This window comes from Triturus cristatus, chromosome 4_1 (assembly GCF_964204655.1).
Source record: "Triturus cristatus chromosome 4_1, aTriCri1.1, whole genome shotgun sequence".
NCBI classification, from domain to species: domain Eukaryota; kingdom Metazoa; phylum Chordata; class Amphibia; order Caudata; family Salamandridae; genus Triturus; species Triturus cristatus.
This window is the reverse complement of record NC_140585.1, coordinates 859711080-859726770: the sequence shown is the minus strand read 5'-3', so window position 1 is coordinate 859726770 and position 15691 is coordinate 859711080. Positions and strand designations below refer to the sequence as shown.

General features: G+C 43.6%; 1 protein-coding gene across 5 annotated transcripts in view; it reads left to right on the top strand.

The window, feature by feature from the left end:
• TASOR2 (transcription activation suppressor family member 2) overlaps positions 1–15691 on the top strand; it is a 1022580-nt gene that overhangs the window by 752106 nt on the left and 254783 nt on the right. The window lies entirely within an intron of this gene.

The following is a 15691-nucleotide window of genomic DNA, read 5'->3' as shown; positions in this document are numbered from 1 at the left end:
ATATCATGTCATGTTTTCACTTCATGGTTTGCACCATGTCACGCAGCCTGCACTGGCAGTTTGTGTGGAATTTGTGTATGGATCTCTTAGGTTAGCATACGATATACTACAGCCCTTAGGGACCCTCTTTAGTACTCCTGCCCTAGGTACCAGGGGTACCATTTGCTAGGGGCTTATAGGGGTGCTAACATCCTTTGCCAATTGTGTTGCAATTAGACATCACCTTGTTTTAAGGAAAAGGCACTGGCAAAGGGGTCTGGTTGGCAGGCCTCAGTGTACTGTCAGAGTCAAAAACCATTATCTATCCGGAGGTGACTCGGTTTTGGTGCAGAGTGCATGCGGTGTTAGAAGAAGTCACGCATGTGGCCTTGTTGCCGGAGGCACGGCGATGTCTGTTGAATGTCTGGGAGCCTACTGATTACAATGCGACGCAGACGCAGTGGGTGACTCTGGGCTATATGGTAGCGAAGCGTGACATTGCACAATTGTGGGGCTCCCAGAGGCCGCCCACGGTCAGCGAGTGGAAAGAACACATGGACTGGTGTATGTTCAGAGAGAAAACGGTGTACGTGGCGAGAGGCAAGCCTGGCAAGTGGAGTAAGGTGTGGGGTCCGTGGAACTCCTATCGCGGGGATATATGTGCCCCGCCTCAGACGCGTGAGATAGATGCCGCGCTGTCGCCCTAGCCCGCGCATTCCTGTACGCTCCTGCGACATGCGAGTTTGGTTTCTTCGGCCTTGCCCCCCTCTGTTTACCCGGGTTGGTTTACTCCCTCGACACAATGGGCACATGCTACTGCTCTAAAATTCCTTGCCTTGTGTGTTTGTTGTTTTTCGTTTCTTAAAAATATGAAACCTTTGTTTGTTCATGGACTGCAACTGCGGCCGACGGCAAGGATTTACTCTCCAGTGACCCCCTTTTATGGCTTCATCGACGTGAATGTTCCAGCTGTACCTAGGGTCACACTGCATTTTAGCGGCCGGCCTATTGGTTGTAGGCCCATACTTGTATTTCTCTGAAATTGTAATAAAGGTTTTTCAAAAAAAAAAAAAAAAAAAAAAAAAAAAACATTATCTAGTAGATAAAAAGGGGGCAAAAAGTGTGAAGACAACTGCAACAAAAACCCAGTTACCCACACCCTTCGTTTTCAGTCTGCCGCCACATCACTACTACCTTTGGTTCCAGTGCTTTTCGAAATGGCTGTGCAGCTTTTTCTCACTCCTGCATGGGCTAATCCTTCTTCAGCTAGACTTGTGAAAAAATATATACAACATGATGAAGATCCTGTGTTCCCTAGAAATGATCCTCAACATGATTCAGTGATAGTCTTTGAGTACTCTATCTGGGGCTGGTACACAGGGTCCATCCCCCACTGACAGGGGTGTTGAGTAAAATTGTCCCCCAGTCTGACTTAGCTCTCCTGTTCCAGAACCTCATTGCCACTAGGCCCTAGCAGCTCTGGCTCCCCCGGCTACACTAGACGCGGCAGCAGGTCTCAAGCGACTCCCTTTCCCTTCCTTGACTTATGTTGTCCTCATTTTGTTGTATCCTCTGTCCTCTGGGTTCGAACTGCACTATATCTGAATCGATTACAGGCCACCCGGTGGTGAGGCTCATTAGCACTGATCCACCCTGTCTAGGGGTATTGACCCATGACTTCATGTGATCGCCACGGTCTACTCACCCGTCTCTGATGTGATCGCCGCGATCTACTCACCCGTCTCTCCTTTTGCTATTGATTACTGCACATTATGCTGGTTGCAATCACTTTTCTTTCTTTTCTTCTTGATGCATGAGCACTGTTCTGACTGTATGTTTAAAAAAAATTGCACAAATGTTAATAAAAAAGATTTAAACAAACAAACAAAACAAACACAGGATTCAGTGATAGTCTCGGCAGCTAGGAGATCACTTTTCGTAACACTTATCTCCACCCCATGATAAAGAGCATTAGTATATGGACTCTGTGGTAAGAGAGATATGCTGGGTATTGGCTGCAGCCATGAAGATGACTAGCACTACTGCCTTACTAGGACACTATAACAGGTCTCCATAGGATTCCCAGCAGTGTATCACGTAGAAGTTACTTCAGGAGAACAGAATAGACTTCCAGAAGGTCCTCCAAGAAGACTCGCTTTTCTGGAATCAGGTGATTTATGCAGTTGCAGATTCATGAGGCTGTGCAGCTCATGGATACTGCCTTGTATTGTGCTTGAAGCGTAGTTCATAGTTTTGCCTGACTGAATTAAAATGGAAGGTTCAACAACATCCTGAACCTTCTCTTCTCAGGAAATTCACTATGTGGCCTTTATTCAGATGATGAAATGAATAGAATAAAGGCTGAGATGGAGACATTAATTATGGTGGGAGTGTAAACAAAGAAGAAATATGATAGGCGCTGTAAACCTTTTAACAAGTTAGAAAAAGTTCCCTTCAGACAGAAACATAAGCATCTATACCATTACTAGTTGGAAGTATCAAATCAAAACCAATTCTTATCTCTTCCCTTTTCTATTAAAATATCTCAACCCAAATGAACCCATCCAATTAAATTCTAACACATAAAATTAAAGTATTACAAGCATCTGTTTTATTAAAATCACAAAAAATAAAAACCAATGAATTCATGTATTTTTTTTTAAAAACCATCATTACACTTCATATATTTCATAAAAATCACTATAACATATATCACAAACTACACAGAACAAAAATACATTATAAACCCACATAAGAGAGAAAACACAATTTCAGACACTTAAATTTGTCATTAGTTGCGATCTGGTAAAACTTCAATTTGTACAATCCCATAACCGCGTTCCAACAGGGATTATGTCACCAGAATAGCGTCGACGCGTTTCAATGGTTATTTCATTTTCATTCCATCTTTATCAAGACATATATTTGATTCAGTTTTCCCTATATTGATCCCTGATTCTTATTAGTACTTTAGAATATGGTGACTTCACTTCTATTTATAAATCGTTACATCTCCGGTATTCCACTCAAATGCTGTGGTAAGTCTATTTGAAATTCTAAGCTGCCTCCTTCATGTTTCATAGATGACAATCGGTAGAGTATTATATTGTTATATCGGTAGCTCTACCAGATAAGAATTGATTTTGATTTAATGCTTCCAACTAGTAATGGTATAGATGTCATTTATGTTTCTGTCTGAAGGGAACTTTTTCTAAGTGGTTAAGAGTACCTTATCCCTTTGGTTCACGAGGGGTCTCTCTCTTTTTTTATACACGCTGTAAACCTTTTAACAGACACTTCTACTCACAGAGGGTTCCAACAGTTGTACGTCTTAAACTTTCCATGCATTTGTGAAACAACATAAACATTAGGACAGTGCAAGACTTAAATCACAAACATCATCCGTATATGTTGGCCTTACTCCTGTTAGCTCACAGTACACCATCTGAACCCTTAACCTGACAAAGTAACAAATGGATTGTGCAACCTCAAAACATGACAACCCCGACTCCCCAAGGAAATCATGGTAACTGATGTAGAAACCTTTTTGTTTGGTAACTCATCCTTACTCTGAGAGATGCACAAGAAATATACAACATACAATTTCAATATTTATTGAAGCATCTAGCTGCCAAAACGTGGAACACACTATCAGCGGACCTAAGAGCAGAACCTTGTGAAACCAACGTTCACAAACATTTAAAGACAAGGCTGTTCCCAACAGCATACTAGAGTCACCGTCAGGGACCAGTACCTTAGCGTGAAAATCTTCGCTTCCGTACAGAGAGTCTGTTCTAGTGCGGGGACACAGCAGTGATGTAACCAGGTGCTTTATAAATTGATTTTAAAAAAAATCTGATTCTTGAGTAAAATACGTGTGCATCAATAATCAATAGTACGAGCCAGAATAATGTTGTTAGCATAACTAGAATAGTGAAAAAGAAAAATAGTTCAACCATTTTGTTATTACAGAGAAGCTAGGCTTACATATACATCCTGTAATATATTGTACTTCTACGTAGCGCTTCCTAACCTAGTGTGCCTAGGGTGAGTGAATCTGCTTAATCTCTGTAGGGTGATGTAACTCCCCGGTAACTGTGGGTAAGTGTCACCAGCCAGCCCGTCTTGGTGGAGAGCAGGGCAGTATCCCTCGCATGAGGTAAACAGAAATCAGCTGGAAAGGAAATCCGGCACATGGCGACCTTTCACTGCCAGCAAAATGGTCCTCTGTCCAACCAAAGGAGTGATGTATATATAATAAACATCATCCATGTTGCAATGCCAAAGCCCCGGTCAGGTCGCTATTGCTTATTCTATTGAGGAAAGCTCTGTCGCCGACCCGCCAATGACAAAGAACATTTTGTGTAATGAACCTAGCCCTTGAACAGAATGTTGAAGTTATTTGATAATGTGCCTAGGAAGTTGAAAAATGAGCAACGCCTAATTCAGAGACAATTATTCAGCACTGCCACACAAATGAATGTCTGTCAAATGTCATTGAAAAGAAGGCAACTTAAAAACGTGAGCATATAAAATGGTGGTGTCTCTACCTGGGCCTATAATGTGATCACATAACACAAACTCCATGGATGTGAGACGAATAAAAAGCTTCCATAAAACAATACTAACAATATAGGTAAAGGCTTAAAACCCTAAAATCATAAAAGGTATTGTGCTATTTTGAAAAGAAAAACATTCAGAAAGCCATTATTTAAATGATAATGTAAAAAGTGAATTTAAAAAGCAGGTTAAAAAAGTGGTGCAATTTATAAACATAGTCAAATTTAAGAGTTCCCACAACTCAAAACTGCCAGATTGTTTGTATTCTAAGGAGTAGATGAAACATTGCTGTTCCCAGCAACCGCAGACGTTGTTTCCAGAGACACCCAACACATCATGTCCATAGAGTAAACATGTTCCAGTCCATCCCCCTCAGCGGCCGTTATGGGAGAATCAGCCAGTGTAGAGTCTGCTAAAGATGAGCCAGGATCCAGATCACTAGGAGCCGAAGCTTCCCAGGAGGGCTCACAGTATGTGTTTAGAAGCAACGGCAAGCTCAAAGGACAACGTTACAAGTGGGACTTTAGGAACCCACCGGCAGTTCTATATCCGGAGATTGTACCAGTTTTGTTCCTAGGCAGATGTCCAGGGCACTAACGAAAGTGCGTAGCAGACAGTGTAAATGGGCTGCACAGAGTGAAGCCAGACAGGCCAGAAGGACAAGAACCAGTGGTCATTCAGTTCCTGAAGTAAGGTGTGCCAAACGACTATCATTCGTTCACTACACAGGAGCACGTGTGGTAGTGTCATTCCCATTTGGCCTTGTGATGGGACATCCATTGCAGAGCAGAAAAAATAAAAGCACAGTCCCGACAACTGGGAACAGGACAAGCTTCTCGTCCAAAAATCCTTCCAGGCACAGAGTATATGAATGATGGAATAATCCGAAGACCATCTGGAAGGTGCTATTCAACTGTGAGCCAGTTGTTTTAAAAAAGTGCACTACCCCCTCAGTACTAGACAAAGTAAAAATATGGTGCACAAGCTCCCCGAAATGTTGTGGGGAATTAGTGCAGAGCAGCTACTGTATCTCAGAAGCAGACCTTGCAACTTGAAGATTAATATCTCCCTTGCAGATGTTAAGGCCACATCCTTCTGGAACAATGAGGCTTTCAGTCTGCTTACAGCATCAAAGTACACATTCATTAGCTTTATCAAAGGCTAAAGCGTTGCATTCTTAACTGTGCGGGCTGGTGGAAACAATACTTGTGCACGACAGTTCATGACCGCAGAAACCATTACCAGATAGGCAATTCCAGGTCTCTCCCCACAGCAGCTTTGAACATCCAGCCTCAATTAACTCCTATTAGAGAGTAATCTGCAAGCCAGATAAATCACAGCACCCTAAGAACTCTTCTGACAACACAAGTTTGCCTTAAACGTATTATATGTCTCATGGAGGGAGGAGGGAAACTTCCATGCAAACCAAGGAAAGTCCCAAGATACTCTCACAGCCAGTCCCGATAAGAAAAACCTCAGTGTCACCATTCCTACATTGGTATTTGAAAAGTAAGATCCATGACTTGTATACATACCCCTGTCCTACGAACTCATATTTGCCGACTTGATGGTGTTGCAAGCAGTATTAGAAGTGAAAAGTCAAAATTGGCAGAGAATTAAAACAGAGGATAAGCAACAGTGAATGTTAGTTTTTGTCATGATGGTCTGTTGTATAATAAGATTGTATGGTATAAAAAAAAGCTAGAGGCATTAAGGTGTTTGCATGAAACATGACCAACACAAAGTTTCTATAGAGTCCAACTCGGTAACATGATAGCCCTAAGCTGCGACTGCCCATGTTGTAAAGAAGACATGTCACTCTGTATGATGTCTATTGCATATGAGACAATGTTACCCAGAAAGTAACTCATTGTGGATAAAGTCATTCTTTTATCAACTATTGCCAGAGCCCGTTCTACATTTGCCCTGCCTATTTTGTGCAATCGCTCATCAGCTTCCTGGTGTGAAATTTTCCACACTTTGTTGTATATTGCATTCAGAAAGTGCTTTTGACGTGTTCTTTCATAGGAAGAAGGGACAAGTGCTGTTTCATCACAGACAACCGGGATTGTTTAAGCCAATCAAGGCACAACTTCCCAAACTTCCCAACGCTGTATGTTGCTACCACCCTGAGTTTTGTATCTGCTCGTAACGTGGGTTGGGTATATTGATGCTAAACCCTTTGGTGTTGTGAAGAAAATGTGACTGACATCTGTTAGTATCTGACAGCCACACTAACCGTCACTCCTGATTGGTTTGTGGTAAAGTGTATGTTCTGCTGTGAAGCATGTCTATTTTTTCCTCTGTGTAATTTGTAAATTGATGCCAGTTCGCAAATCGTGGGAATGTTTGGTGCATTTAAATCTTTTATCTTGATCAGGCCAAGGCAGGATGTTTGCTGCACAGTTTTGTTCTGGAAAATCATTTGTTGTGACATAAGGCATGTTCTAAATAAAGCCTTGTTCTCCTGAACATGCCAATCTCTTGTTCCCCATAAAGATTTTAAATCGACATTGCCTTTCCACAAGCCAAACCCTTGTACAGACAGCTGGGAAATGAAAGATACTAAATAAATCGGTTTGGTGTCATTGAGCATAGTTTTCTTTGCCCGTGAAGGTATGACTTTATAATAATAAGACTCTGGGTCAGCTGGATTTTGACCAGAAAAATATGCAAACTTATTTGCAAATACTTTCGAACAACCCTGTGGTGGAGTAGGGCAGTGTTCCCATTATGTGTAGTTAAATACTGCATGTGGGGTACTTGCTTTATGCAGAAAATGGTGACCATAGTGGTGAAAACAGAACATTTCATCATAATTGGAACTACGATCGTACATTTCTTCAGGATTAAAAACAGTAAAATGCCGTAGAATGTCTAGGATGTCATGCACTGTATTAATATCCCAAATCATCAGAGAAAGTCCTAGGAGGGAATAGTTTCAGTCGGTCCAATTATATCATAGGATACCTTATCCCAATCAATTCCATCAGGATCTGGAACAGCAGAAATGTTCACCAGGGAAAGGTCTTTTTGCACTTTGTGTGATAAAGAATGAGGTGTTAAAACTAAGTTCCACCAGTTTAGCAGCAGAGCATTCTGGAAGATAGTGTCCGTGCAGAAGCAGAAAAGAGACGGTAATAAAAACCAATCCCAAGGAAGAGGAAAATCGATTCAATTGTAATCCAGTATATATCCATGGATGGATAAAGTATGTCTTTCAGGCAAATGTAAAATTCACTCGGGGTGGTAATGGTGGTGGGTCAGACAAATCTGAAGAGAATTCATCAAAGTCGATGAAGTAGCCAGAGGCTATTCAGTCTATTTTAGGAAGCTCTGGAGCTGTGTAATACAGCGAGCTGACTTGAATGATGGTACGTTACTGTAGATACCATCTTTGTCTGTTTTCAGGCTTGAAATCTGTGTTTGCATATAGCCAGGGAGAAGAAGTTTCATTGCTGATCAAAGCTTTCATCGGGACTTCTTGTAGGATAGTGAGACAGTTAACTACCCTTGAGCCCTCTTGGCCTACTGTGTAGAACCGGCAACAAGTGGTTCAATGAGATCTACTGACACACATCTCTTGTTTTTGCAGCCAGCAAGGGGCGGTAGAAGTACAGTTCTGGTACCTACAGGCACTCTGTAGGATGGGGATTATTCTTGTCTACTGTCTTCTCCTGGACTAGATCCCCAATCTTGGAATCCAACCAGGAGTTGCTGCTGTGTCCTTCAATTCGCCAGTAACATTGCTGCTGGATGTTGCTCTGAGCTTCTCGAAAGTTGTTCAGATCCTGTAAAACATCCAAACATTCATTGATGTCAAATGGTGTTTCTTCCTCCACTTTACTGGGACTTTTGAGGTCTGGAACCCACATCTTAACCCAGAACATGATTTCATAGGAAGTTCGACCACCCAGGGATTTTCTAAGCAGATATTAGGGCTTTCTGGACCCTCCATATAGGTGGCGAATCCAACTGCGACCTGAACCGAATACCCTAGCTGGTAAAGACTGCTTTAAGTCCTGGTTCTTCCTCTGCACTAGTTCGCTCCCCTCAGGATGATAGGGGGAGGAGTACTGCACAGTCACACCCAATTTTCCCATAGAGTCTCTGTAAGCCTCGAGGTGAACGCCGAACCCTGGTCCAAATAGAATTTGGCTACTGCATATGTCCCGATTAAGACTTGCAAATCTTTTATAACACTTTAGGCGTCAGCCAATGGGTTTGGCTAAACCCATAGGAATCAAAAGCTGGAATTCCCTGTTAGCAGGATGTATATGTAAGCCCCATCTGATTGAAAAGGGCTGCAGTGGTCCAAATAAACACAAGCCAGAGGCTTTTCTGAGATCAGTAGAGGTGCCTGTGGTAGAGGTGCTATGGTGGAAACCTTCATCTGCTGGCAGATGTCGCATTTAAGGACAAAATTCTGTTTGTATAGACCTTGCCATCAATAGTGTTGCTGCAATAGTTAAAAAGTTGCTGCCACCCCTGCGTAATCAGATGGCAGGCCCTTATATGCTGCTAGGATTAGTCCTAACCTGTGATCTTATTTTGGAATTGTTCGATCCCCCACTCTGGGAATCTGAGCAAACTGTATGTTTTGCGCACTTGACTGGTAGGAGTATATAGTGGGAAAGCCTTTCGGCAAGTCGGTGCCATTGAGCGCTGCGTTGACAGCCGTCATAATGTCTCCATCTAGCACTTGATCGAGTAATTGCAGTAACTGCAGCAGTTTGCAAACACGGTTTGAATTTGGCCACTTTTCCCCAATACAGCTTGTGTTTTATAGTGTACCCTTTGAAATCTCTGAATCCATTCTGCCTCGACTAGTACTTGTTGTAAGACTGGATACAATAATACAAACCACACACAATCATTATGGGGAATCCGGGATCCGTATTCTCGAGTGCCAGAATTAGAGCTTTTAGTTCAGCCAGCTGCTCTGTGCAATCACCTAGTGACTGCGTGTAGGTTTTGTGAGGGTGGAATTCTCCATCCTTAATTCTATTCTTCACAGCGGCCGATGCTGCAGAGTATTGGTGCTTTGTCCCTATAGCACACTGTGCAGAGCTGTCAGTATAGATGATGTAATCGTACTGATCTAGAGGCATGACTTCATTAGGCAGAGGATATTTTTGTGTTTGTATTGCAGGTATGCTAGTGTTTGTAGTGTAGAGTCAAATATGTAATCTACATCTGTTGCTGTAAGTATGTTGGCTCGTTGTATCCATCGTCGATGTAAAGCTTTCGCATTTGGAATGCTGGCCTTTGTAACATCTTCTAAGGCTTGAACCGGAGTCAAGACTATTATGCATTTACCCTCAGTCAAAGATCTTTCTCTGACTATAGCTGTCAGAATCTTTTCTGTCTGTGCAGAATGAATCTCTGCATTCGTGTATAAACGCAATTTTGTTTTTTTTAAATTCTTTTTATTGAGTTTCAATCAGAAAAAAAACAGCCGTACCGCCCTGTGGGGCGGAGCATCCTCAACTATAATAGTCAGCACAACGATTAGATGTGATCGATACAATTTTCATATATCTTTTCACTAGGGGCTAACGTATGCAATACACATTACATAGTTTGAGATTACATAACATATTTCCATGACCTTTAGGGAGTTAGCATAGGGTCCTGCTGGTCAATCATCAATAAATATTGTCTTAGCGGCTCCCAAATGTCTTTTGGCTTGGATGAGGATGGCAATTCTTCTGCATACAGTTCCAGAGACTCCTTACAATAGACCATGTCCTTCAACCAATGAAATATGCGCGGGGTTAGAGTACTTTCCCACGTCAACGCTACTCGACGTTTTGCTAGCAGCAAAGCAACCCGTAAGAATTTCCCCTCTGCTCCCTTAATATGAGGTACATAGCTCAATAAACATACAACAGGTGTACATTGCAATTGTTGATTAGATATATTCTGCAAACACTTTACCACTGCAGACCAGAGTTTAGCAACAGGTGTACATTGCAATTGCTGATTAGATATATTCTGCAAACACTTTTCCACTGCAGACCAGAATTTAGCAACAGCTTCATAGTGCCACGCCAAGTGCCAGAAGTCTGCATCCCGTTGATGCCACCTTTTGCATTCACTAGTATCTCGGAGCACCATTTTGAACAGTTTCAAGGGTATACCTGGTGAATGTACTTGAAGTGGATAATTCTGAGATTGCCATTTGGGGTTAGTTTACCGGTCAATGTGCATATGTGCTCCCACTCAGCTGAGGTCAGCGTAGGATCTAATCCGCTATTCCATCTGGCAAGACTATCATCCCCGACCCCACCATTTCAGAGCACACGGTCTTATACAAATTAGTCACTAGTTTGCGCTTGGAGGGTGCTACTAGTAGGAGTTGGAGTGAGTGCAGTGTGGGAGGTTCCTCAGGGAAGGAGATGTAATGGGCTCTAAGCGCGTGTTTCAGTCTGTGGATGGTGAACTGAAACAGTGGTGAGGCATTTGTAATGTATTGGAGGTCTTCATTCGTAAGGAAGTGACCCTCTAAATAGATATCCCGCATGCGTTGTATACCCACCATTTGTAGCAAGCGGATCGCTCCACTATCCTGAGTCACAGACAAGGAAGCGTGATGTGCAAGGGGCTGTGCGGGGGCATATAATGGAAGGTTCCCTGTCAATTTACCAATAATCTGTTAAGCAGCAACAGTGGTGTCTATCGGAATAATTTCCATCCGTGGTGTGCCTCTTCTTGTGTGTGTTAATATTCCAGCTAGTGGGATGGGAGATGCATATCCATCTTCTACTGCCACGTGGGGCGTGAAGGCGTGTGGGTTGTACCAATGGTAGGCATATTGAGCCTGCGCGGACACATAGTAGACATATAAATCTGGTGCACAGAAACCCCCATGCGCATAGTCTAAAGTAAGCGTATGCCAACTCACCCTAGCTTGTTTGCCATTCCAAATCAGTTTTAAAAAGTGGGTGCGAATAGTGTGGAATAGTTGCTTCGGTAGTTTAATCGGGATATTATTGAATAGATAAAGAAATCGTGGCAACACAATCATTTTTATAATGGCTATGCGGTCCTTTAGGGAGAGGGGCAAGGAGGACCATCTATCAACCTGATTTTCTAGTGTCGTGCATGGCGTGCCATAATTTTCTCGGATTACAATCTCCGGGTCACGATGCACCCACACCCCCAGGTACTTCACAGGATCTGCAGACCAAATCAGTGGGTATTCCATGTGCAGAGGCTTAGTGATGGTCGTCGGAGGTAGAACCACCGATTTATCCCAATGAATTAAAAGTCCTGAAAATAAACCAAAGCGGACGCATTCCCGAAGTAATGAAGACAAATAGGTATGGGGCTCACGGACAAAGAGCACCATGTCGTCCACATATAATGATATGCTGACGGGACGATGGTTGAAATTAAGCGCTGATTCCCGGTGTCGCTGCCGAATAACACAGGCCAGGGGCTCAAGCGCAATGGCAAAAAGTAGTGGTGATAAGGGGCAGCCCTGACGAGTGCCCCTATTGATGGCCAGTGGTTCGGAAGTGAGGCCTACTACACGTACCCTTGCAGAGGGTTCTGTGTATAGCAGCTGTACCCAGCATGTGAACATTGGCGGAAAATCCACTTGCCTCAAAATTTAAAACATATAGCTCCATTCGATAGAGTCGAATGCTTTCGCTGCATCCAGCATGACCGCAGCGGCAGGCAAATCTGGTCTTAGAACATGGTACATGGCAAAAAGTGTTCTTAAATTATGTGATGTTGAGCGTTCCGGAATAAAGCCAGATTGATCCGGAAGAACTAGGGAGGTCATCAGGGGAGTGAGGCGAGTTGCCAGTATTTTTGCTAGTATTTTGGCATCCAGATTAATTAGGGACAAGGGACGGTATGAGTCACATTGGGAAGGGGGTTTATCTTTTTTAAGTAGGGTGATAATTAGGGCTTGCCTTAGTGACGGAGGGAGTATACCCATGTCATGGGCCTCTGCATATACCTCCAGTAGATAGGGCGCTAATAAATCAGCATATTCCTTGTAAAACCCAGCTGGGAGTCCATCCGGCCCAGGGGCCTTTTTATTTGGTAAAGCCCGGATCGCTGTTTTAATATCGTCCTCCCCAATAGGTTGGCTTAGATAGTCTCTATGACCATTCGCCAACCAGGCACAGGTTATATCAGAGAAATAGTCATCGAGTGTTATTTCATCCGTGCTCCCGCGTGACCCATATAGCGTGGAATAATAAGATCTAAATTGGGCAACTATCCCCTGAGGCGTATAGTGTTCTTCCCCTTGCGCATCTACTATTTTCGTTATGGGACAATGTTTGTTACGGAATTTGAGTTTGGCAGCTAGCTGATGGCCAGGCCGACCTCCCTGACCGTACTCCCGCGCAACATGGTGGCGTGACAAATAGCGAGTTTCTGTGTCTGCCAGCTTGTGATATTCTTGTAATTGTTCTTCAATGCGCGCCAATGTAGCACTTTCGGGGTTGGTTGTGTAAGCGCATTCAAGGGTTGCCAGAGGTTTTTTCAGTTGTGGAGAGTTGGCCCTGAATATCGTTCAATATACCAGCTGCAGTGCTTATGCACACAACCTCTTACAGTCACCTTAAAAGCTTCCCATAACGTGGCCGCACTGTCCACAATCCCCACATTTATTTTAAAAAAATTGGTCTATCGCCTTCCGTATGGTATCATTATATATAGGATCCAGCAAGGCGTCAGCCCTAAAACGCCATGTGAACGGGCGGTGGACGGAGGTAGGGATGCTAATACTTAACTTCACTGGATTGTGGTCTGACAGTGTACGCGGAAGTAGGGTTACATCAGTGACCCAAGTATTATTTTCCTCATTCAGCAGCCAGTAATCCAGTCTGGACCATGTGTTATAAGCAGGTGTGATGTGGGTACCCATCATTACTGTGTCATTTCGTAGTCTCCAAACATCCACCAGTCCCATCTCTAACATAGCATCATGTATGCACTGAGCGACCTTCATAGTGCACGCACCCTGTGAGTTCGACCTATCTTTGGTGGGATCCAAATGCGTGTTAAAATCCACCCCCCCCCCCCCAATATGGCTGCCTCCAGACATGTTCGTAGTTCTGCTAGCATACGGATAAATACTCATGGGTCATCCACCACAGGGCTGTAGATGTTAATGACGGTGATCATGTGTTGCCCGATTTCCCATTAATCCCTCATCATCAATGTATTCTTTAAAGGCTGTAAATGGCAACCCCCGTTTAAACAGTATAAGGACCCCCCTGGCATACGCAGAATAGGACGAGGCTAATCTATACCCAGCCCATTTGGCCGCAATTGTGGTTTCTGACGACTTGGTTAAATGCGTTTCCGGTAATAAGGCAATTTGAGCTTTGTGTCTGTCTAAATAGGGGAACACTTGACGTATTTTTTTGGGGGTATTAATTCCCCGTACATTCCACGTCAGTCAATTATAATCAATGTGCAACATATATGCAGTTAAATGTGCTTGGAGGTGAATGACAAGTGGGTCCTATATGCACCTGATAATAGTTTTATAGCAGAACAGCATATAAACATCGAGTCACCCGAGAAATCCTCACAATGTACTGCGAGAGGCCATATCTACTTCCTATGCAACATCCATTGGTCATGAAATAATACATACATAGAAAAGCAGTATAAAGGATACAGATTGCGTCCATGTAATCCACGCTATACGCCAACTCCCCATGTGTATTCGTACGATCACATCGTGCCAGAATGACAATACCCTTTCAACACCACCTGCCCCTCCCACTTCAGCACCCCAACATTGCCAAAGCCATACCTCTTACCCCGAACCAACCCCAACAGAAACAAAAGTGTTAAAACAGTGATGTGGGGTATACCCATTCGCGGGGTCATAGCGACACAACCACCCTGCCGCTAAACGGGGGAGGTGACCACCGATTTAAAATATAACACCTGAGCCACCGTTATGGCCAAACAATCATGAAGTGTATGCAACAGTCCAGTGTCTTGTACATAACATTAAAGGAAGACCCAGTACAAAGCAGATAATCAAAAAAGGATATGAAGATATGTAGATAATTCAGCTTTGGAGACTCTTGGGTGAAAGCATGTAGGATATATCCAATTTAGAATCATGCATACATAAAGGTTCTACCACCACGGTTAGCAGTCAGCTCTGCACTCTTCCATTCAATCATCCACATCTGAGGTAGTAGGTGATGGTTTATTTTGTGCCGAAGCGTTTTCCCATAATCCAAGGCCCGTTTAGGATTCACGAAGATTTTAGCTTTATCCTCAGTATTAATCCACAATCGCGCAGGGTACAACATGGCATAGGGAAGCTTTTCGGCGAATAAGATTTTGTTGGTTGCTTGAAATTTGTTACGGGCAGTTTGCACTGACGCTGTAAAATCCGGATAAAAGGAAAGAGCATTCCCTTGATAAGTAATGTTCCATTTCTGTCTTGATATCCGAAGTACCGTGTCTCTGTCCGTATAATTAAGCAAGCGGGCTATAATCGGTCTAGGCGGTGCGCCTGGGGGGGGGGTCGCGCCACTAACGAGCGGTGAGCCCTCTCTACAATGAACATGCTGGACAGCGTTTCGTCTCTACAGATCTCCCGAAGCATGGTCTCGACATAGGTCTCCAACGGCCGACATTGGTTGATTCTGGAAGTCCCTAAATGCGTATATTATTGCGCCGCGAGCGCCCTTCAAGGTCCTCATTCTTCGCTTGAATAACTGCTAGGACTTGTTTCATATCCGATGTCTTCTTTCCAATTTGCTGGAGGCCGTCTTCCGTATTCGATATGCGTTGCTCTGCCTCACCCAGTCGCAAGCCTTGTTCATCAAGCTTGGCTGAAATGCTGTCAATGTGACCGTTTAGCGCCTCCATATTGTCGTTGATGTCCTGTAGGCTCATATGAATAGCCGCTAAGGATTTCTCCATCGTGGTCGATTTTGGGGTGGCCCCCTCAAGCTCCGAGTCCGAGGCGTGTTGGGGTTTACCAGATTTATGCAGTTCGAATGTGAGCCGCGGCTGATGTTTATCAGGTTTCCCCATATCGTGGCCGCAGTGCACAATTTACGCCGCGCTACGGAATTTCTCTCCAATGGGGCAGTCCCTAATACCAGTGTGGAAGGTAATAAGGGGAACACAGACTGCCACGTGGGGT